Raw genomic sequence first — 26,319 nt, forward strand, 5'->3', positions numbered from 1 at the left:
CAAACTTAGTCCAAATGATTCTCTCATGACTTACTAAGTGTTGTTATTTTTGTGGCTGATTCAAAATCCAAGATGGCCACCCTCGCCTCTGATTGGCTCAGACATTTTCAACATCTTCTCAAATTCCACCAGGCTAATTTCATCCAAACATGGCCCATGTCATCCTCTCATGGCCATGCCTATGTTATTATTTTTGGGGCCAATTGAAAATCCAATTATTACAAGATGATTCTGTTTTAACCATATTGTATTATCATTCGTATATATGTATTAATATTAATTTTGTTTTAATTATTATTGTAAATACTATCTAAATATGTAACATGTATGTTTGGTTGTTTAGCCACTGTTCCCACTGAATTTGATAAATCATATGAGAAGTTATAAATTAAAAAAAAAATAACCATGAAAATGATTTGGACTTAGCTTTTTCTCCACAAGTGTAGACATGCTTTCACAGTTGAAGATATACATGCAGCAAGCTTACAAAAATGAAAACATGCTTGCGGCAAGCTTGCACAGTTGAAGATATGCATGCAGCAAGCTTGCAAAATGAAAACATGCTTGCGGCAAGCTTGCACAGTTGAAGATATGCTTGCAGCAAGCTAGCAAAAATGAAAACATGCTTGCGGGAAGCTTGCACAGTTGAAGATATGCATGCAGCAAGCTTGCACATGCTTTCACAAATGAAAACATGCATGCGGCAAGCTTGCAGAAATACTGACTACCTTACGCGAGCTAAATGTTAGCTTGCAAATAGCTTGCATTGCTTGTACTACCTTGTAACAACCTTGTAACTACCTTGCAACAACCTAGCCGCAAGCATGCATTTTTGTTTGGGATATTCCAAATGAAAGTGACTTAAGAACAATGATTTATTAAATACCGAATTAAAAGTGTTGTAGAATAAATAAAATTTGTTACTCCTGTTTATTAATATGAAAAATATCAACCTCATCTAGTTAAATGGTATTTGTCTCAGCAGAGCCTTGACAAATACTGATTAACATAGACTTGGTTGATATTTTCCATATTAAAAAAACACTTGTTTATTTATACCACCCATCCAGTGTTCTTACAACTCAGTATGATAGCAAGGGGGGACAACCTTTGCTTTTATATTATGATGACAATTAACTTACAAACTGTCTGTTTTTTGTACATCATGCTTCGTATTCCATAGCTTCGTGCCATTTCTTCAGCAATAAAAGCCTGCCAGTTGAAATGTAAAATATTTTATCACACAGCTTTTAATAACAAAATGTATGATAAAAGCCATCAATTAACCTCTACATACATATTACAACGGATAATCAAATTAATAAAAAAAAACATCTGCCTAAATTAGTTTATTTTCTAAATTAATTAATGAAGATTATGTCACAATTGTTCAAGAAAGTCACTGCTTAATAAAAGTAATCAATTAAAAAAAGTCTTTTAAAAAGTAATTTCATGTAATTTGCATTATACTTCAATTCCATTTTAATGTTTAACATATATTTGATGTAAAAAAAGCCCTACATGAACAGCAGACTTGTCTTTAGGGTACAACACAAAGACCACTTCTTCAATGGATGAGTGTGGCATCAGCATAAAGAATTTTTCTGCACAGTCAAACATAACCTTTGCTACATCATCGGCAGGGTATTGAAGTTTTCCTGTTCCCAAAGCTGGGAATGCAATGGATTTCCGGCCATCTACAGTTGCTTCATGCAGACAAGACATCATGAAACTAAACAAAACCTGAAACAAATAAACAAATATCTTGGAATCTTTTGTACCAAATATTGAGGGGCAAAATAAGGACAGTTAGCTAATGTACAGAGATAGATGGTTCGATCCTGCACAGGATAAATAGAGAATAACTAGTTAATGATGTTGGATATCTGCTTTATCCTGTGACGGTAAGAATAGGAAATTCTGCGAGGCTTGGCTTGAACAGGATAAAGCAATTAGCCGACATCATTAACTAGTTATCTTTATCCTGTAGACCATAAAAATTAAGGGGAAAAGCTATTATTTGTTATTTCAGCCACATTGTACCACGACCTAGAGGTTAAATGAGCGATTTTGTAATGTAGCTACATGTATGTGTGTGATGTCACATGAATGATATCAAAAGTCATGTCGTGCTACAGCAGGATACGACTTTGCTTTATCCGTCATCATATTCTGTCAATAAAAACGGTGGTTGCAGGATAAAGCCGATAAACTGTCATTAACTCTCATGCATCCATCTTTACAATCACAAAATGTCTTCAATGAACCAAGTTTCCAAAGTGAAATTTGTCATTTTGAACCTAAGTAAACAACTAATGTAACACTATTTTGTTGTTTGTAACATTTTTAGGAGACATCCTAGTAAGCCTAATTATCCCAATAAAATAATACTCAAGAACTTGATATTTTTAAAAAGTCAACAATTGTTGACATAACTGTTTGTGACACTTTCACAAAGTTCATTTTTACTTTCTCTCAACAATGAGAAATCCCAACTGTCTGTATAATCAAACTGTCTTCAAAGTGCATATAATCAGTTATTACTGGTGAATAAATCCTATAAAACATCTTCAACTTTCATTAAATAATAATGTGCAACATGTTTTAAAAGAATATTTGACAAATATTGAAAAATAGAACCCATATGTACACATTATGTCTTCAATGATGTTCACAAAAAGTTAGACTGTTTATTAATTTTCTTTCAATATTACAATAACAACTTAAATATGGACATCAGTGAAAAATATACTGAATGTGTTTGATTGTTATTATACCATGTTCTAGTGTTCAAAGAATCATGATGAATAATTCTTGTGAATAGTCACATCTGTGTTTATTAAAACTGGTCACTTCTCAACTTAACAGTTAAGAATGTTTTTTATGTTATAGTATTGCACATCTAGGGAACAATATTTTAGGCCATGGGCTACATACATGTAGGGTCCTTGTGCACCTCTCACCCCAACCCAAGAAAATAGTGTTCACTTTATGTTTGAAGTTGATTCTGAATTTTAAAAAACCGAGTGGAATCGATGTTGGGGAAAAAGCTGGAGAATGTTTTTAAACAAGGACTTCGACGATGTGTCACTGACACTTTGCTCATTACAAACAGCCCATGGCTTGCTAGTGATTGGCCAGTCCATAATGTAGTGTTCAAGTTATATCCATCTTTTCATCAAAGCAATAAGAATTGCATCAAACAATGGTTCTTTAATTGTCTCCTTTTTTATTAATTTGTCAGATATGCTTCTTGATAGGATCACTGTATTTTTCTGAAGTAGCTTTTTGAAAAGTTATACATGCTTGCTGTCTTAGAAGTGATATCCTTTCCTATAGTTTGGCGTCTGCATTCTTTTGTCATGATGACATTTCTGCTCATATGAGTTGTAATGTTGATTAATGGCTGGCTTACTAGTCATGTTAGTAATCCAATCCAGCAACAATTCCTTCAACAGCACCCTCATCATTCTGTATGTGCTTTGCACCAAGCCCAGTAAATACATGCAATGCTGGTAGTTCGTTCTCTCTTTCTCTGCATATATATTTCCAAGAAAACCAATGGTGGCAACTGATTTTTGATTAATGTACCACCCCCACTTATTGGTAGCAATACATTCCCCCCCCCCCCCCCCTCTTTTTTCCCCTGGTATTTGCCCCTATGTCATTTCCCCCCGGTCATTCACGCCCACCCCCACCCCAGTCATTAGTGGTATATATAAATAACATTATTATTTTATAATATATTATGTGAAACATTGAAAACAAACACATGAACACATTCAACAGTCTACATTTGCAGGTTGTGCGCAATGCCTTGTATGTAGTCCAACACTGGCCGGTTGTTGTATTCGCTAACAACATTCTTCAGTCTGTTAGTGACATCTATATATTTCCGACGTTGAGGTGGTGATCTTCTCCGACCAGTGCTTGGGTTTAATGGTAACTTCGCTTAATGATTGTTCTTTTTTTAACACATCTAACAACACCCGTATGCTTGGATGACATGCACCGACAGTAACTTTTCTACTTCAAGGGTTCTCTATTACTGTATAAAATCAATTTCAGTTAAATTCTTTATTAACGTTTAGCTATACAGCTCATCTCTATAAACAAGATTACAATTATAATACATTTACAGAAGAAACAAAACACAAGCAAACAATACATAAACATTTAAAAATGTAATATATCAAAACTGGGGGGGGGGGGATATACCAGGGGGGAATTATCCTTGGGGAAATAGTCGGGGGAGGGGGAATATCCAGAGTGGGGGAGAGGAATGTCCTAGAATCCAATTATTATATATGATGTAAATTCTGGTTGATTTTACAAATTTGTGTGTTCATTTAAATTAATTCAAGAATGGCTAATTCAATCAAATAATTTTTAGAATCCAAGATCATCACCATATTGCTCAACATTAAAAATACGCCAAAATGGTAAAATTTTCTGATGGGTTGACCATGCAAGTCCATTTCAAATTGCCGTACTATCTTTGTCTTGCATATTTATTGCCACATTATTGGACAAGTAACATGCAAACCACGGTGAAACAGAAACATTACACAAAATGGTCACCTACAAAAACAATACCGACCACATTACCATGATCCAAAGGGTCATGATCTCTAGTCCTCATTTAGTTACAATTATATGACTTAGCAGGTGAAATAAAAATTCACCTCCTAAATTTACCCCCGAAAATTGCAGGTTATTTTTCAAGATTGAAAAACATACAAGGTGTATACCTCCAAAGCAAATCCCATAGATGACAATAGTAACATATGTGACTAAAACTCCTACCTGCAGCGTATCAATCAACATAAACACCACAGATATAAATACTACCAACCCTCAACCTTAAAATGAATCAGAAATAAATTGGGGGTCAAGCTGCTCATTTCAGAGACAACTATTTAGCTTGTGATTCTGTTATATTTTAAATTCATAATCCCAAACCCTCCCCTCACCCAGTGCTGGCTTATTTCCAGCAGGGCATTTATTAGGTTAGCAGGACTTCAGTAAGTTAATTATTAACTGTTTCTAATTATTGTTTTGTAGAAGTTCCAAATTCCAAGAACCCCATATGATATTATCAATCAATGCCCGGATAATCCTTTGTCAAATTTGGTTGTTTTCTTTTGCAGTAATGTGGTTTATACCACTAATGCATGCCAGTATTTACATGATCATGGTGTGTGGTATGAAGCAACAAACATATCTGCAGTTTCTTTGCAATACAATTATTAATAAGTTTAGACAAGATTTTTCAACTTGTAATTATTATATCCAGAAATATGTGGTTCCTGGTTGGCAAGGATGAATCAAGTGTCCATGCAAGATTGCCCAGAAATCCTGTCTTCCGATATTCTGCTGAGATATGTCTGGTATTTACATCGTTTTATCCTGCATTTTGGTCTGGATCCAACTGGGATTTGTTGGGATCCCACCGGAACCTCAATGGAGTATGTTGGGATCCTGCTGGGATATGATGGTATCCCATCAGGAATTTGATTATTTTATCTCAGCGGGATCCTGCCTGTTTCCAGTGGGATCCTGGTTGTATTTACCATTTGAGCTAGTCTTTCAGAATTGAATTTTGTGCAATACATTTATGGGTCATGTACATTAAAACATTTCAGGTAACCGATTTAATGTTGTTGAATCTGTTACTACCATATATTATATCATGTCCTAAATTTAATACATGAACAAACAAAATATGTTACACAAATCTAGACTTGTGCAAGCTAATTTTACAAATGTAAGACCTAGCTGACTCTTGCCTCATATCTGTTTTTCTCATCTGATTGTATAGCTCCATGGTAGATATCAAAACATGTTTTTATCTTTCCACCTGAGGTCTTAGCAATGTGACCAATATTAATTCCTTTAGGATACTTCACTGTACACTCTCTGATGATACCATTTCCAGCTGCATCCAGAATAGACGTTGAAACTGCACCACTTTTCAAGTCAAGTTCAGCAGTAGTGGTATTCACTAAAACCTCACACTGAAAAAAACAACCCAAAATTAATACAAGTACAATATGTAACATATTATTACAATATGTAAAATATTATACAAACCAACTGTAATAATTCAAATTAACTGGACTCATCTATGAAATTCCTTCTGCCAGACGTCTATCTATATAGCAAATGACTTTTATTATCAGTTGTTAGCTACATGTACCTTTCAGTAACTATACAGTCAAACACAAATGATAAATCAGAAAAATATCTATAAAAAACCCACCCTACAGATGCAAGTGACTTGCCTTTACTTTTATTGAAATATGATAGGTGAAAAAATGTTATCCAAAATGTATATATATATATATATATTTTGTTAATTATTATTTAATTATTATTATAAAAAAAAAAATCAGCAGTCAAAAGAGGACTGATGTTTTACAGACAATAGTCAAACAAGTCCATCCAGTCGGCTTTAATAAACCTATTTTACATTCCAACTGTGCATGTGCATGAAGAGTAACGTCCCTTGCCTAATTGGACTCTATCCAGGATATTTACAGCTTAGGAGGGGGCGTCATGAGTGTCGTGAGTATAGCTTAGCATGGCGATGTGAAACTGGTGACTAATGTACATATTTTGTATCAGATGATATAATGGCTGCAAAAAAACCCCTGTCTACTAAAGTTTACATCGAACCAAAAGGAGTGAAACAACTTAGACAAAGACTGGAGCAATCTGTCAAGGGCTTTAACAACACAAAATAAAAATATGCAATATTTGTATCATATTTATAGTACCAGTATTTATTTATTTCTTTAATCTTCACTGTTATTTGTATCGGATTCACAGTAACAGTATTTATTTATTTATTTAATCTTCACTATTATTTGTATCATATTCACAGTAACAGTATCTATTTATTTATTTATTTATTTATTTATTTAATCTTCACTATTATTCGTATCGTATTCACAGTCTGAGTTGTCTACACTGTGGTTCTGGCTGGTCATCATTTGTACCAAACTATGCATGCTTGATTGATCATGCGTAAAGCATCGAGCACACTGCAGATATGCTTCTTTAATTTTGTCAGCATTTTTAATCCAGGTAGCTAGCGTGTTTGATAGAATAGGCTCAACAACACTAATTGCTTCGAATTTCTTTTCTATCATCCTAACAAATCATTTTCGTTTGATGCCCGTTGTTTTTTTGGGTTTTTTTTGGGGTTTTTTGTTGTTTTATTAATGCTAGATTCAACAGTCTCCTCAGAATGGCCGGGACCTTCAACAAGTGGTTCATCTACTGGCATATTTTACTGTTTAATAATGCTAAACTTTGCACTGGTTTTATAAATGTGGAACATTTTTTGTTATGTGTATCGATTCATTTATGATTAAGTGGCGGAATTTAGGGAAGAATGAAGAATGAAATGACATATAAAATTGATACTCAAAACATAAGTAAAAAAGGAGAGATTTTACATGTAATTCTTTTATATACCTGGTACTTCGAGAAAAAAGCAGGAAAGTGCACCTACATGTAGGGACACCAAAATATGCATGAGATAAGCCTTCTAATCGAGATTAGCATGCTCAAGATAACAGTGTTTAATTTCATAAAATAGCATGACCCATTGGTAATGTGCTTGCCTGATGAGCGGTCAGTCTGGGATCAATCCACGTGGGCCTATTGGACTATTTCTCGTTCCAGCCAGTGCTCCACGACTGGTATATCTGTAGGATGGTAGATCCCTTGCTACTAATGGAAAAATGTTGTGGGTTGCCTTTCTATCTGTAACCTCGGCATCCATTATTCCAATCAATTTTGACAAGTGCATCCCCCCCACCCCCCAAAAAAAATGTTATCATGGCAACCACTCATCAATAGCGCATTAGGAATATCAATGAACGACAATCACCTTGTAATGGGGTTTTTTACCGATATACTCAACTTTAACAGCATTTGGTGTCTTATATAGCAAGGAAATCTCAAAATCACTATTTTCTGCAATTTTAATAAAAGAAAAAAATGTTTTATTTAACGACGCACTCAACACATTTTATTTACGGTTATATGGTGTCAGACATATGGTTAAGGACCACACAGATTTTGAAAGGAAACCCGCTGTCGCCACTACATGGGCTACTCTTCCGATTAACAGTTAGGGATCTTTTATTTGCACTTCACACAGGCAGGATAGCACAAACCATGGTCTTTGTTGAACCAGTTATGGATCACTGGTCGGTGCAAGTGATTTACACCTACCCATTGAGCCTTGCGAGCACTCACTCAGGGTTTGGAGTCGGGTATCTGGATTAAAAATCCCATGCCTCGACTGGAATCCGAACCCAGTACCTACCAGCCTGTAGACCAATGGCCTACCACGATGCCACCGAGGCCGGTGCAATTTTAATAAATGCGGAATTTCAAAACTGATGTTTTTACCCCAAAATTGTTTATTCTGCCTAAATATATTGAACCTAAATGTAACTAAAAAAACTGCCTGGGTATCTCAGAATGGGTTTGCCATTGAAAGCACCAAAATATTTCATTTGATAGTCCCTAAAAACTTATTTTTTGCCCCAAAATGGCCGTTGCCATGGCAACCGTTGAGTAAAACTTTGAATAAACAAATAAGCAATTCCACTGATAACAATTTCCACTCTAAAAAAAGAAATTCTAGTTGAACATTCCCTTTTTTAAAGGTAAATTTGAAAAAAAGCAACGTGAATTTACCCCAAAAACATACATGTATATCTTACCCCAAAAATGTATAAAGCTACCACTTGGGAATGTCCATCATACTGAAAACTATGCCCAACGTGAAGGTCTTTCAAAAAAATATAGTGAGCCTTTGTCTCTCAAAATGGTACAGACATGTGAAATTTGGGGTATTGGCCCATGGACTAATAGCTTAGTATGGCGATGTGAAACTGGTGACTAAAGTACATATTTCGTAACAGATGATATAATGGCTGCCAAAAAAAAACGGTCTACTAAAGTTTACATCAGACCAAAAGGAGTGAAACAATTTAGATGAAGTCTTTGAGCCATCTGTCAAGGGGCTTTAACAACACAAAATAAAAATATGCATACAATAAAATGAACTGAATTGGAATGTTTGAGACTTTTAACAATCAGAATTATAGTTAAATATTCACGCAAATTTCCAGTGATCTTTTACTCTTCACCTGTATCAGTTTTCATAATTTAATAAAATATGCCTCCCCTTCCCCCTGAAAAGAAACCCCAAACCCACCTAACAGCTCTATTATTACTTTATTGTTTTATTAAAAAAAGACAGTCATATAACTACTTATCAATGCTACATGTCTATTCACAAATTTATTTAATTTCTTTTCTTTCTTTATGTATTTACTTTTCACTATAATTTATATCAGACAATACAACTTCATTTGAAATAACTAGTATTTATGAAGTAATTAATTAATTAATTAATTTAATCTTCTCTATTATTTGTATTGTATTCACAGTAACAGTATTTATTTATTTATTTATTTATTTATTTAATGTTCACTATTATTTTTATCATATTCACAGTAACAGTATGTATTTATTTATTTAATCTTCACTATTATTTGTATCGTATTCACTGTAACATTATTTATTTATTTATTTATTTACATGTAATCTTCACTATTATTTGCATCGTATTCACTGTAACAGTATTTATTTGTCTCTATTTGTATTGTATTCACAGTAACAGCAACAGTATTTGTTTATTTATTTATATAATCTTCACTATTATTTTTATCATATTCACAGTAACAGTATTTATTTATTTATTTATTTAATCTTCTCTATTATTTGTATCCTATTCACAATAACAGTCAGCTATACAACTTCATTTACAATCTGGTATTTCAGAAACCAAGATTATTTTGCTTCTTTTTTCGTCCCTGTTTTAATTATATTTCGGCCTATTTCTTGGTCTTTTTACTTTTGTTGATGGTCCATCATTAATAGGTTTGTTTCTCACATTCAAACTAAGGACCTTATAACTGCGAATTATCCATAATAAACCCTCATGAGTTTATAATAAAGGGACAATACTTAGTGTGTAGCCATTTTATCCTGTATATACAATTCACTTACATTTCTGGCCATTCTCAGGCCACTAACAATCGAGAGGCCGGGGGTGGGGTGTAAGCTGTACCCCCACTTGAAGACAAAAATGCTCTATATAAATATGGTTTAAAATATGACTTATGCCCCCACTCACTAGACTGTGTCCCTCCACTAGAGATTCCCCCCCCCCCCACACACACACACACCCAACTCCAGATATTGTTCCTACAGATCCAATTCTAATGTTTTATAGTAGTTCAAATTTCATATGCATCATTTAATTCTTCTTCCAAACACAGATTTTTTTTTTAAATGACTGGGTAAAAAGAAATCCCGACAAGAATCCAAAATGTATTTATCGGTATAATACTAGTACTTAAATCATCTTGGTAAATATTTACCAAAGGTATGGTAAATCTCTGCATACTTAGAGAATAACTAACGAGCTACGAGGAATTACGAATTATCTGTCCCGAGTGAATGAATGTTGTAAACCCGAGCCTTTGGCGAGGGTTTTACAACATTCATTTACGAGGGACAGATAATTCGTAACTCCTCGTAGCGAGTTGGTTATTCTCTTTATTACCCATTGTCAATTTTAACTGATTTTTAATGTAAAAATTCCTCTGCAGTCTACAACAAAGCCATCAGCCATTACGTCATATAATCTTACACGCATTACATGACGTAATGTAAGTGACATCATAGCATTAACGACGTTCTTTTTACAGCCAAATGTTTACAGTACAAAATAATACAACTGTATTTGCATTTGAAAATAATTATTTTTATATATTACTAAAGCCGCTGCTTATGAAAATATACCATTTCATGTTTACGAAACAAATGAGTCCATTTTTTTTTGTAAGTGTGTGTAGATCGTACAACGTATGTGTAATCTGACTCATGAATGGAAACATTATATGAATGAAAGTGAAGTTCCGGCCATAGCAAGCAACCAACCAAACGTCGTGATTTTTAAGCCAGCCAATCAGTGGCTGTAGAAGCAATCTGCACACTGTGCAGAGATCGAAAAAATATTACCCCGTATATTTTAGCCCATATGGGTAATAAATACATACATGCGCACGCACATTAATATTATTTCAGCCCATATCCAATATTTATTGTGTAAATATCCGAACTGATGATTTTTCGGGCATTAACAACAAAATATTAATTATTTCACGATAATCAATAATTCACAAACGTCTCCGATAAGTATTTGTTGGCTGTCGACAGAATTCTTGTGTTCCCTACTGATAGATTAATTAATAATTGGACAATGACTGTATAATAATCCACATCAGCACTACAGTATAAATACTCCCAATGCCCTCAGCGTGTTCTGTTGCATATTCTTACGTAAGGATCCTTGATAGCATCTATGAGTTGTCAGGAACACACACATGCACAATTGGAATGTGAAATAGGTCTAGTCATATATTGACAAATGTTTTGGAAATGATAGTTTCTCAAAAGTACCATTTGACAATCAATAAAGTTCAAACGAAGTTGACAACAACACGCTATTGGCTACACTTCAAGAAATGTAGAGTAAACTAGCGACTTCTAATGGCTGATTAAGGAATTATTTTCACTGAGGAGCTAACATACGATAATATTGTTAGACGAACTTTATATAATTGTCAAACGAAATGACCATGGATAAAGATCGAAAGACATCACAAGATTTTTGCAAGTTATAAGCCTACTGCTAAATAACTAGACAAAAACAATGAATTGTGTTAAAATTTTTGTATGCTATATATTGTAAGGTAAATGAGAAAAATCCAATACCTACGACTGAAAATTAAAACTGCCAACTTCTTAAAATGTGTACAATGAACTATATGTACTACTACAACGAACTTATTATCATGGTTCCTTCCAGTTCATTATAAGAGTACTTTACTGTATATACTTTTGATTATAATATTATACACATATATATAATCTATTGTTTTAAACAGTCAACAATACTCAACATAATGGAATGAAAATCACAAAAACTATGTTAAAACATATACATGTACCTGCTGATTGGCAATCTTTCCCAGTTTTATGGCCACTCTGGACAAAGGACGCTTGTGGTCACCTGAAGTGAAATAACAAAAGTTTATCACTCTAAAAGCAAACACTCTTTGGTTAAATCTTCATTAAGATACTAGTATGCATCGAATGCTTTGATTTGCAATATGCAATTTGCAAGAATTGGCAATATATAGATACATGTATATTATGACCTATGACAAGTACTTGATTTTCAACAACTCTCAGCTAATCAAGACATTGCAACATCATTTAAATCCAAGATGGCCACCACAATATCAGTCAGGCCAAGGAATTTGTAATTTATCACATTTTAAATTAACTAGGGTAAGAATTTGATGTTAGTGGTAATGTTTTAAGTGAAAAGATTGCATCTCATTTGCTGACCTGTGCCCGTACAGGCTGCCATACTGCTGCTATGATATTAAGAGTAGTAAAAGCAATAGTTATAAAATTCTGGCTAAAGAATTTTATCTTGTTAATTTGAGGATTAGTCAGCAGGAAATCTACAGAATGTTAAATGCTACAGACTTTGGGTAGTGCAAAAATTAAGCATTTACCCTACATCACTTCCACAAATAGCTATTCCATGTAAAATGAAGCCATCACTTACTGAAATCATGCTGCTGAATTAATACAGATATTTAATCAAACTGCACTGACTGGGTATTGTGATGTTCAAATTAAGTGACATTTTCTCTGTGTGTACATTGCTTGGCCACCTATCACTGTGGTGTATTTTCAAAATCGAATGCTATTTCAGGCAACAACCCTTTTACTGACATTTGTATCCTATTTCTGGTGATATTATAGGTATAACCGGATATACATCAAGTAGTAACTGCAATGTTATGGTGAGCAAAGTTGATGTTGGGTGAATTACATTGTTGCTGAGACAATTTGCTATGGTCATTGAAATGCATACTCATTATCAAGTGACAGAACATGCGAATGATACAAACATTATTCCACAGTTCTTAATAGCTATAAACATCAATCATTGCTCATTTACCAGATTAAGGTTGGCATTATAGACATAGTCTATATGATGCAACAGTACTTCTAGATTGTGTACAATTAGGATGTAGCAGGCAGTTCAAGAATTATTATTTTACATGGAATTTTTGATGTTACCAATGATGGATTAAAATGTAGCTAATGCAAAATATAACATGGTTGTTCTTTGTTTTTACAGCCATTTTGGTAGATATCTTTGATTCAAACAGTGATAAAACCTTCCTATATTAGAAGTATTATTATGCAATAACTGAATTCCTTGCACCCTAAACTGTATTTGCAGTAAAAAATATGGTCTGGAGTCAAATACAAGACATGCCCATTTCTTACTCTTGGCAACCATTTCTGTTGCCTTCTTGGATTAAAACTATCACTAATATAAAAATCTTGCATTTTCCTTCTAGATCAACTATAAATGACAATCCTATTTCTATATTAGCTGGGGTAGTTCAAAATGAATTCCTTGACTCTAAAACCCAGTAATAGGCAAATTTTTGTCATATTTGATTGCATGTATCAGGTATATTGTCAGTTCTGTGCTTTAGCATGCAGCCATCGTGGATGACATCTTGAATATTTCAAAATGCAAAAAGGTGCCAAGTTTGCTCTCCTTGGATCATCAATCAGCACCTTCCATAAATGCAAAATTTACAAAGAACAATTGCTGGTACTGAACTGCAAGGTTCAACACCTTGCCGGCTGATTAATATTTTTCTTTGGGCGACAATCTTGGATTCAAGTGATAATTCCATGTCCTAGTTAACAAGAGGTCATTATAAATAAAATGTATTACCACTAAAGTCCAATCATGTAAGAATTTATGTTTTGGCAGCCAATGTGATAACGACCTTGACCTTTAACAGTGGGCAGCCGCATCACAGATATTCATTATGATCTTAAAATACAATTGTGACCAGTTAATTTAGTGCTTTAAACATGCTTTTATTGACATTGTCGAAATTTTACATTTGACCATGACCTGACCTTGAACTTGACCTCTAAAATCAGATAGCTCTCTCTCAAAACAATTGTATTGTCCTAAAGTACCATTATGCCAAGTATAGTGCTTTAGGCCAACATGTCACAATATTGCCCAAATTTGGACTTAAGCCACTGCACTATTATGTTGGTGCTACACCAAATATGGTTTTGCCAATGCGCATCGATACCTTTTGAACTGGAAGTTGATTATGACGCTGTTGACACATTGGCTGCAAAAGCGCACTGAAGCGCTTTAGAACGTGCTACACTAAATACGGTTCTCGTGCAACAGGAGGGTTTTGCTGCTTTCATATGACGTCAGGTAATTTACCTGTGTTTTTGCTTCCATATGACATCATCCAGGATTCATTTATTTTTAAATTAAAATAAAAACCTGCAAAATGGAGAATGTGAACGGCCTGTATCGCTTTTGTACAATGTGACGTCATAAGTAGAACTCAACTGAAATGGAATGGGTTCAAAGCGCTTTGAAACAGAATTTAGCATAGCAACAACCAGAAATAACATTATTCAAGCACATTGGGTGTTTGGTGTAGCACCAACATAATTAGGTGACAAAAATCACCACAAACATGCAATAAATGCATCACTGAGTCATGCATTCATCACATTGAAAAACTAAGCAGGAATGTTTTAATAATACATGTATTTTTTGATGTCCTTGTACTGTTGTACTAATCCAAACAAAATCACATACGCAATATGTTAACATCTGTGGTTAAAGTCACTATATATGCAATATATCAACAAAACTATGACCCATAACTTTGAATGATGTCAGCCCTCTTCCAAAGTATTAACTGAAGAAAGAAGAATTATTTTCTGGCTCATTTTCGATATACAGTGAAACCCATCAGTTTTCCTCGGTCCCGTGATTTTCGCATCGTTTAACACTAAAGTGTACCTACACATGTATCTGAACTGGAAACCTCTCTAAGTCCTAAAATGTTTATTTAGTGCAAGTTGTACCTCTGAAAACTGGACGATAAAACGCTTATTAATCATTATGGCGCCACTAATGGCTTTTTTTATTAATCACTTTGCCGTCTTTGGCCTCATTTTCTGACTGAATTAGCACAATTAATATACACATTAGAAGTGTCATCACCGTTAGTTACATGAGACTGGATATGGTTGGCAAATAACAACTGAGCAATTAAATATCAATTGGTATCTTTGACATTTAAGTAACTATGTGTTGTATTTATTTGGAGTTGTGTTGTGGTAAATGTAGTTGAAATACAGTTAGTTGTTTTTACTGAGGTACAAATGTGGTTAAAGGCCCTTCACAAATATGTTCTTTCGTGGTTTGCTTCAAAGATCCATATAACAAGCATAAATTTAATCCATTGTCTTCCTATTGTTTGAATTTGTTTTTGTTTTAAAAACATTTATTTAGCAAAATAAAAGAGTAATAAAATAGTGTTGGCTTTACGATGTCGAAAAGATGTCACTATTGTTTCATTGCCATATCGATTTTCAACAAGAAAGGTCTAGCTAAATGTCGCCGTATTGAACTGTCACTTGAAGATACAATAAATCATTAAAAGTTTTGAAAGTATACTTAAAGGAGGGGACAATTAAGGCATTTGGCCTGGTATGCATATTCAGCGATATATAATGCACATTATTGCTTAATATCCACAAGTATAATCGTATAGTTAATTAATAAAATGGTTAAATGTGATGGCTATTATATATAACGGGCGCAGCCATTTTGTACCATCTCAGTGAGTACGCCCTCTGGCGAGCTGGTGGTTACGTAATACTTAACGCGTAACATCAGGAATGAGCCTTAGAACTAGAGAAACACAATCTACCTGGTTTTTGTAGGATGATAAATAGTCATACATTGCAATGTTCTGTAATAATACACATCCCAGTAAGCCAGCAATAAGTATATCCAGCACTATATATATTATTTTTCAATACAAAATAAAATACCATTGTCAAAGTGGCTACACAACAAGTTGAAATAATTAACAATGTTTTGTCCATGCATTAACCTACGTACTGAAATGATACACAGAGTGTTGTCTTAGTTAATTGGTCTATGCTGTTAGTTGCTTCTACCTGTGATTCCTGATTGGCAGGTGTGTATTTGATTGGTAACCAGACGAGCCAATTAATTGACGCTGTCTAGACACAAAAATACATACCGGTATTGTGGAATATTACTAAAATGGTAATGGGCATGGTTTATTACTGTAAATAGTTCTGTACAACTATTGATTAAGTAGACTTTTCCATCTAAAACCACAGAACTGACCAATTATGTAGTCCCAAAGAAAAGAAAATTATTACTTGGGTATCGTGGGTTGTCATTTTTGCTCTAACGTAGCATATCAATAGGCCTAATAGTGTACATTTTTCCTTTGGATTATTTAACAGAGAAAAATACTATAACCCCATTTTGTTCCGTTAATGCAACTTGAAATATATTTAGTTAAATAGTTTATTATATTATTACGTCATTTATGCTGTTTTACAAGTCAGGTTAATCAAAGAGAAGCGCCTTGTCGAAAATTACTGCTTTTGTTTACACTGTACACACAGGAGATGGTCAGGAGCTGACGTCACTTGGCCCCAAGCTATCCCACTGAACGTCACAAAAACGAAACAAAATGGCTGCCCCCAGTTAGCAGGAATAATCATGTTTTTTTATTAACTCTAAAATTACGCGTTTTTCATTTGCTAAAGTGTCAGTATGTGTTGGTGGTCCAGGTATGCATCTTTCCAACACATAAGGCTCTTGTTTGAGTTGACCCTACCTTTAAGCAAATGTTAAAATCTCTTTATGGAACAATAGCTTTTTGACACATTTTCAAGAAATGAGATATTATATAAGGCTGAGTAAAACAGAATGCTTGTGGAAACAAACAAGTACACCTACTATGAAAACACTCAAAATCTGGACAGCTCTAACAACTGGACAATTTACTTGGCTCCATGGTATACACTACTCAATTCAGACAAACAGTTGTATCTCTCGGGTTGGGATTTCCCTGTTTTCAACAGACACACATGATAGATTCTTTGTCATCGGTCAAGATGGTGGGTTTTTTTAAATTATAACAATGTTATAACGTAAATATGTAAACAGTGTAACATATGTAACACAATATGGAAACTTAACAACACAACTATAAATACTGTGTACTATAGTCTTTAGAGAAGCACATGCTATAATACTGTGTACTATAGTCTTTAGAGGAGCACATGCTATAATACTGTGTACTATGGTCTTTAGAGGAGCACATGCTATAATACTGTGTACTATAGTCTTTAGAGGAGCACATGCTATAATACTGTGTACTATGGTCTTTAGAGGAGCACATGCTATAATACTGTGTACTATGGTCTTTAGAGGAGCACATGCTATAATACTGTGTACTATAGTCTTTAGAGGAGCACATGCTATAATACTGTGTACTATGGTCTTTAGAGGAGCACATGCTATAATACTGTGTACTATAGTCTTTAGAGGAGCACATGCTATAATACTGTGTACTATGGTCTTTAGAGGAGCACATGCTATAATACTGTGTACTATGGTCTTTAGAGGAGCACATGCTATAATACTGTGTACTATGGTCTTTAGAGGAGCACATGCTATAATACTGTGTACTATAGTCTTTAGAGGAGCACATACTATAATACTGTGTACTATGGAGGAACATTACATTCAATTGTTAAAAGATAAAGTTTTATAAAAATGACCGACTGAAAGTCTCGGAAAAAGGGGACATTTTATGCAGTTATGCTTTTTATAGATTCAGAACTTCATTTTATGTCAGTGGACAAAATGTAACATGTCACGAAATGTCCATCACGCACAATTATGTTATAATTTTCCTTACACTTTTAGTTTAGAGCCGAATTGTAATTGGTAGTCAACTATAGCCATGTTACCTTTACTTCAAGGGCAAACATTTGATTTGTACAATTTAAGGGTTTTACACAATTTGGAAATGAAGTTGGTTGCTTTTTCCTATGTCTTTTTGAAGTAACGTCTGTCACGCACATATTTCTGATTACCCACCAATCCATAAATATTTCTAAGCACTTTTCTCTGTGGCAAATAAACATGAACATTGACAAGTATCATACACAAGACCAGTTTACTGGGGGTACCACTGTAGCAATCGGGTCAGTTGGAATGACCTCCAACCTCTCTGAATGTAACGTATGTCACTGTGGAATTGCCCATATGCATTAAAGACCTTGGTTGAAAAATATACTAAAGGACCAAAGAAATATTTATTCTGTTGCTTTGTTGACTTTAAAGATGCATTTAATTCTATATCAAGGGATGCGTCGATGTACAAACTTTTATTTGCAGACATAGGTGGTAGTTTTTTAAATACTTTAAAAAGTTTGTACTCTGATGTCCAGTACTCTATTAAACTTAATAATTGACACAGCAACAGTTTCCAATCTAATGTAGGAGTTAAACAAGGTTGCGTATTGAGTCCCCTACTATTCAACCTGTATGTTCGTGATCTACCGGATATTTTTACACCAAACTGTGACCCGGTGTTTGCTGATGATCTTGTTTTATTGTCAAAATCTCAGTTAGGATTACAAAACTCTCTAATGTCTTAGTATCTATTGTAAAAAAAAATGGGGGCTTGCCGTTAACTTGTCAAAAACAAAGATTATTGTATTCAACAAAGGTGGCAAGCTCATAAACAAATTTCGTTTTACATGCGATACAATTGCTATTAACATTGTTCAGTCTTATTTTTACTTACATATATTGTTTATTGCCTCCGGTAATTTTAAGAGCACATGTGACAAACTTTGTGATCATGCTACCAAAGCCATCTTTAAACTCGAACAAATTGATGTTAGAAACAATATATCGACAGCTTTAAAGTTATTTCAGTGCTTAATTTGTCCCATTTTAATGTATTGCTGTGAGGTTTGGAGCCCCTATTATCTCAAAGGAGTAGACCGTTGGGGTTTTAAAAATATATACCGGGTATGACAATACTCCATTCGAAAGTGTTCAAATAAAATTCTATAAATACCTACTTGGTGTTAACAAAAGAAGCACCCATGATGCTATATACAGTGAACGTGGCCAGCACCCACTTCTTATTACATGCTTACCCGTTGCAGCAAAATACTGGTTCAGATTGGGAACACGTGATTGTTTGTCAATAATGCATAAGGCATACTTGGAATCATATTATAATAACTCATCTAATTTAAACTGGTCATTTTATATAAAAATGATGTGGATCAATTTTGCCTTTAGTAAAACATGGGACAGCTAGCCAAGGCTCTTTATACCCTCAAAGAGATACACGTAAGTTGAAACAAGAACCCGAGTCGAAATATATAAAATTCTGCTCAGATACTATTCAAAACAATGATTCTAAACTCAGAACATAGTCTATTTAAATCTGAGTTTAAATTAGAAAACTACCTGCTCTGCACACCAAACTTTGAACAACGCTGACAATTTACTAAAATGAGAATCAGTGCACACAATCTTCATATTGAACTTGGAAGATTCTGTAAACCTAAAAAACTAATTGAACAGAGGACTTGTTTTATTGGTAATTATTAAGCTGTGGAAGATGAAAAACATTTTATTTTAGACTGCCCAATTTATTATGCTGAAAGGCAACAACTACATGTATTGACTCCTTTTCCGACTTCTCTACTCTAAATAGCAATTTACAATTTATATTTATTATGCCATACAATAATGGTGACACTGAAATTCCTAACCATGTATTAACATTTATTGATGGCTGTATTTCTAAACATAAAGTTCTTGTTCCAGCTATCAGTGGGGCAGTAATTTAATTCTTTCCAAGTACTTTGACCATTTTATTTTTACAATATACTTTATTATTACATAGTCATTTTATTCCTATAAATATAATACAAATTTTGTTTCTCTGTCTGGCCTGTAAATTAATATTGTTATTATTATTAATTGTTGTTGTTGTTGTTGATGTTGGTAATATATGACGTCACATCAATGCGAGTTGGTTAGTTTTAGATCGATATTTTGTTATTAAAACCTTCATTATAAAAGCTATCTTGTTAATTTGTAGTGTTAAATTATATGTAACATATGAAACAGAAAGAAAGAAAGAAAGGTTTTATTTAACGACGCACTCAACACATTTTATTTACGGTTATATGGCGTCAGACATATGGTTAAGGACCACACAGATTTTTTAGAGGAAACCCGCTGTCACCACAACATGGGCTACTCTTTCCGATTAGCAGCAAGGGATCTTTTATTTGCACTCCTACAGGCAGGATAGCACAAACCATGGCCTTTGTTGAACCAGTTATGGATTACTGGTCGGTGCAAGTGGTTTACACCTACCCATTGAGCCTTGCGGTATCTGGATTAAAAATCCCATGCCTCGACTGGGATCGGAACCCAGTACCTACCAGCCTGTAGACCGATGGCCTAACCACGACGCCACCGAGGCCGGTCATATGAAACAGATGCGGCAAATATGATAGTGTAGGTTATTTATAATAAAACGGTCAAATAAAGAATTTCCTTTTTCAGCCATCTTTGAATGTTTGTGTAAAATAATAGTTTATTTATCGAATGGATGGGAGAAAAGACTTGGCATTTATTATCGGCAAGCCTCGTGCCAGTTCGAAATTTCCACCACTTCGGGTTTACTTTTTCTATCCCACATGACCACATATGATGGAGTCTATTAATCTTCAGTGATTAAACTTGTTTTTAACAAAGGGATCAGTATGACATCATTGGTCATATTTGACTTCATATTAAAGGGGCATACCGGTACCCTAGTTTTTAAACACTAAGGCATATTTAGCACTATTAGAGCCATTTATTATAACTGAAATCAAACTTTACTGGTATTTTATTGTTTAGAGTATCCATTTTTGTACAAACCGAAGTGTTTCTGGTCATCCTGGTGTTTCTAATACCACAAAATGCTTTTTTTTCATATTTTTAAAAACGCAAGTGCGTCTGAGAAGTAACGATTATGGAGTCACGTTTTTGTCTTATTTTTAAGGTTAATGTCACAGACTCTTGTTTCACTCTGTTGTATCCAAATTTGTTGCAGATTTGTAAATTAACGAAACTTATTGTCCATGTTTACGGGTTGAAACTATGCTCTAGGTAAAAAATATGCCTTAGTGTTTAAAAACTAAGTGTCTGTCCCTTTAATGAAAGTTGGTGATGTGCATGAGGTCACCAAACAACAGTTTCAGAGAGGGATATGTTTTTTATTAAAACCTCATTATAAAACATATCTTGTTAATTTGTACTGTTAAATTTTATTTAATACATAAAACAAATATAATAAATATTACAGTGTAGTTTATTTATGAGAAAATGATCAAATAAAAAAGTGACTATTTAGGCATCTTTGTCTGGTTGTGCAATATATGAGGAAAAGACTCCATCATATGTCATCATGTGGGATTAAAAAAGTACATCCCCAATGGTGGACATTTTGACCCTGGTGACGAGACTGGAGTCCCAGGTAAAAATTTCCACCACCCACATGACTGCATATCCTTGCAGTATAGTTTTTGAAGCGGATAATTAAGCAACGCTCTCATGCAGTGTAGAAATAATGACGTTTTTCTAGTTATTATTGACACAGCCTAATGAATATATAATTAAAATATAAACATTTAATTCAATATATAGTGCAATTTTTATTTCTATTTTTAATTTACTTCTGTATAGCAGTAGCGGATCCGGGGGGGGGGGGGGGGGGTTCAGAGGTCCATACCCACCCCCCTTTGAAAACAGACCATAACCTTTTAGGGGAAACGTGTTTATATTAACTGTTCTGTGTAAAAGGATAAATCAGTCATAACAGTTGGACCCCCATTTCAGAAATCCTGTATCCGCGCCTGTATAATAGTATAATATTCTAACCTTTTTGATGCGATATGGGTTTTAAAGAGGAACATCCAGATAATTTCTGAATGACCAATATTTAAGAAAAATAACTCCAGACATTTGGGAACTATGTGTGGTGGTCCATAAATTCCATACTAATAATACACGCCCAAAATAACACAATTACATTTTTTTGTTTCTTGATTATTGTTACTATATTATTCAAAACAATGTCTACTACACATTTCTTGTTGAATAGATATTATTTTAAGATGTAATATGCACTTGAACACTGTTTAATCCTGACCCAATATAACTGTATGCAGTGCATGCAAAATAAGGACAGGTGACTACGGTAATTCGGACATCCATAGAAATAGATTGAAGTAGGGGTGGTATAATTGTCTTGTGTTTATTTCACTAGTAGCAGACGATAATGTCACATGTAGCATGTGAGTAAAATTGATTGTGAAAATTTAGAGATACAGGGATGTTTATGTATGTTAAAAAAGTGCCTTACGGAAAATAGTAATTTTAGTTACATGATATTTGTTAGTGTTTATACTTACAGTAAACTGGCAAATTGTAAACACTGCTTTATTTTTATCAATAAAAAATACTTCTGTCAACAACAACTTTTGTATTTGATGTACGTCATAGCTTTTCTTAGACTGATTATGCGTAATTGTCAAAACCCATACCGCACCAGACGATATATAATTCAAAGACATCAACATTTCAACTTTGGTTGATTTAATATCCCCATATGTAAGTTTGTTTTGTTTAACGACACCACTAGAGCAAATTGATTTATTAATCATCGGCTACTGAATGTCAAACATATGGTCACTTTGACAGTCACAGAATATTTGACACGCTACATTTTTCCATTAGTAGCAAGGAATCTTTTATATGCACCATCCCTCAGACAGGATAGCACATAACATGGCCTTTGATATACCAGTCGTAGTGCACTAACTGGAATGAGAAATAGCCCAGTGGGTCCACCTATGGGGATCGATCCCAAACCGACCACGCATCAAGCGAGCATTTTAAAACTGGCTACAAATGTCCCAGGCAAACTTTCTACCACTGAAGGTATACTTGTTCTATCCCACATGACCACATATGATTTGGGACTCCACGAGTCCAAAATATTGGGACTCGAGTACTCGAGGGTCAAACTCGACTCGGACCCGAGTACCCGACACTTATACTAGATAATAATGAGACTAAGAAATAAAGTAAAATAGCATTATGCATCTTAATTCCAGTGCTGAACGTGGATGCCAAATCATGCCATTGTATTGCATTCCACACATCGACTTTTGTTTCCCCTATATGTCTCATAGCCCTATAACGTAATTGGCGGCAAACATATGCCAAAATGACATTACAAATATATAACTAAATGAGTGGTTTTCCTTGCATGGGTACTCAAGTCCTGTGAATGGACTCGAGTCTGGCTAGACCCGGCCCGTGCCCGAGTACTCGAGTACTCGTGGAGACCCTACATATGATAGTCTTATAGTAATTCTAAGTCGTCCACATTGAACTTTCGCTGATTTAATATTGAATGACCTATCACCCCTTATATAATTATTAGGTACAAACCTTGTCCCAGGTAAATATTTCAACCACTGGGGGTGTATTTTTCTATCCCACATGATCATATATAACGGAGTCTTATAGTAATTCTAAGAAATCAACATTATAACTTTGGTTGATTTAATATGGAATAACCTATATCCCCATATGTAACTAGCTACAGCTGGACCGCTTTAACGTCCACAGGAAGCTAATTAAATCTCACTAATGATCCCCATTACCAACTGCTAGTTAACTGCTAGGAAATGTAACATACATTTTGGGGATCTTATCAATGAACAACATATACACACAGAGAGAGAAAGGGCTGCTATAAAATAATAATAAAGTCTGATTATACCAGAACAGTGTCTTGATAACATTAGGATGGATTAGGAGCAACATTTTTGTAAACTTTTCAAAGAACTGGACATCCAGATTACAAAACAAAATATTCAATCAAATCCACATTCTGTTCAATTTTCAACAAGGGTGGGTGGGGGATAATGCATATTCTGGCCACCTCAGCGTGAGACTGCTTCAGAAACTAATGTTTGTGATGAAGAGTAATGTCAGTAGCAGGATTTAAGCGGGACCCAAACCATTATCAGTATAATATGGTGAATTTGGTCATAAAATCTGTAGCTAAGGGGCAGGACATAGTCCAGTGGTAAAGCACTAGCCGGTCGGTCGAGGATTGATCCCATCGGTGGGTAGGGGGTGGGGGGTGGGGGTGGGGGGCAGGACATAGCCCAGTGGTAAATCGCTCGTTTGATGCATGGCCCGTTAGTGGGCCCATTGGGCTATTTCTCACTCCAGCCAGTGCATCACAACTGGTACTTCAAAGGCTGTGGTATGTGCTATCCTGCCTATGGAATGGTGCATAAAAAATATCCCTTGCTGCTAATCGAAAAGAGTAGCCTGTGAAGTGGCGACAGCGGGTTTCCTCCCTCAATATCTGTGTGGTCCTTAACCATATTTTCCCAACGCCATATAACCATATACAAAATGTGTTGAGTGCGTCGTTAAATAAACCATTTCCTTCCTTCCATCAGTGGGCCAAATCAGCTATCTCTTATTCTAGTCAGTGCACCACAACTAGTGTAACAAAAGGCCATGGTATGTACTATTTTGTCTGAGGAATAGGGTATATAAAAGATCCCTTGCTGCTAATCGAAAAGAGTATATATAGCATGGCAGAAGCAGGTTTTATTCCTGCTTTCCTGTAGCCAAATTCAGTCAGCAGCTAAGCCAAACATAATATAACAGAAGTATAGGTCTTTAAAGATAAGTGTTTATTTCATTTTCGAATGAGTCTTTTTTCTCAATATAATAATGAAATATATCTTCCACATGCAACTTTAATTTGCATTGTCAATTTGACAAACAACATTTTGTCATAGACCACTGACCCATTTAGTGGCCAACATAATACATAACCACCATATCCCACTTATTATTAATGATAGATTATATTTTGAGTCACGTGACAAACGTCGATCATACAAATAACCGCAGGATCAAAATGGTTCACAACATATGGCCGACCTCAGCAAAGTGTTGTTAAACAGAAATAAAAGTAATGAAAACCAGTTATTTAAAAATAATAAAAACATGCACAGAATGATAATAAGCTATACATTAGTTTATTTTAGTAATATAAACATTTTAAACAGTGACAGTCCTGACTATAGTTAGACCTACATGTGTAGAGAGATTGCCAGTACATGTACAGTGCTATAACTGACATGAAGGGAATTATGTTCACAGGAAAAATGCATGTGAAAATTGTGAAATTATAATGAGTGCAAATGTAATACCCTGCAAATAAAATTCCCTTCAGTAGAAAAAGGATCACTATAGGTCAGTAACGTCACATATCCCAAACACTGTATCATTGTTCAGAACAGATATTTTAACCACTGACTTTGCCCCACTTTTTAGCTTTCCCTCCAAATGAAAGAGTGAAGAAGGAAATGTTTTATTTAACGACACACTCAACACATTTTATTTACGGTTATATGGCGTCAGACATATGGTTAAGGACCACACAGAAATTGAGAGAGAAAAAAAGAGTAAAGTTTGTTTTATTTAACGATGCCACTAGAGCACATTGATTTTTTATCTTATCATCGGCTATTGGAAGTCAAACATATGGTCATTCTGAGACTGTTTTTTAGAGAAAACCTGCTGTCACCACACAGGCTACTCTTTTATGACAGGCAGCAAGGGATCTTTTATTTGCGCTTCCCACAGGCAGGATAGCACAAACCATGGCCTTTGTTGAACCAGTTATGGAACACTGGTTGGTGCAAGTGGTTTACACCTACCCATTGAGCCATGCGGAGCACTCACACAGGGTTTGGAGTCGGTATCTGGATTAAAAATCCCATGCCTCGACTGGGATCTGAAACCAGTACCTACCAGCCTGTAGACTGATGGCCTAACCTCGACGTCACCGAGGCTGGTTCGAGAGAGGAAACCCGCTGTCGCCACTTCATGGGCTACTCTTTTCGATTAGCAGCAAGGGATCTTTTATATGCACCATCCCACAGACAGGATAGCACATACCACGGCCTTTGGTGTACCAGTCATGGTGCACTGGCTGGAAAGAAAATAGCACAATGGTCCCACTGATGCGGATCGATCCCAAACCGACCACGCATCAAGCAAACGCTGTACCACTGGGCTACACCTCGCCCCTATGAAAGAGTGAG

At 34.9% G+C, this 26,319-nt stretch overlaps 1 long non-coding RNA gene across 1 annotated transcript; it reads right to left on the minus strand.

Annotated features, from left to right (window-relative positions):
• Positions 1 to 1,532: 1,532 nt before the first annotated feature.
• On the minus strand, positions 1,533 to 12,164 carry LOC121384220. Its single transcript, XR_005959361.1, has 3 exons — positions 12,108 to 12,164; positions 5,910 to 6,017; positions 1,533 to 1,743 (listed from the first exon to the last, which is right to left on the minus strand). It is a non-coding gene; the product is annotated as an uncharacterized LOC121384220 (long non-coding RNA).
• Between the last annotated feature and the right edge of the window lie 14,155 nt (positions 12,165 to 26,319).

The sequence above is a fragment of the Gigantopelta aegis genome, chromosome 10, assembly GCF_016097555.1.
Source record: "Gigantopelta aegis isolate Gae_Host chromosome 10, Gae_host_genome, whole genome shotgun sequence".
NCBI classification, from domain to species: domain Eukaryota; kingdom Metazoa; phylum Mollusca; class Gastropoda; order Neomphalida; family Peltospiridae; genus Gigantopelta; species Gigantopelta aegis.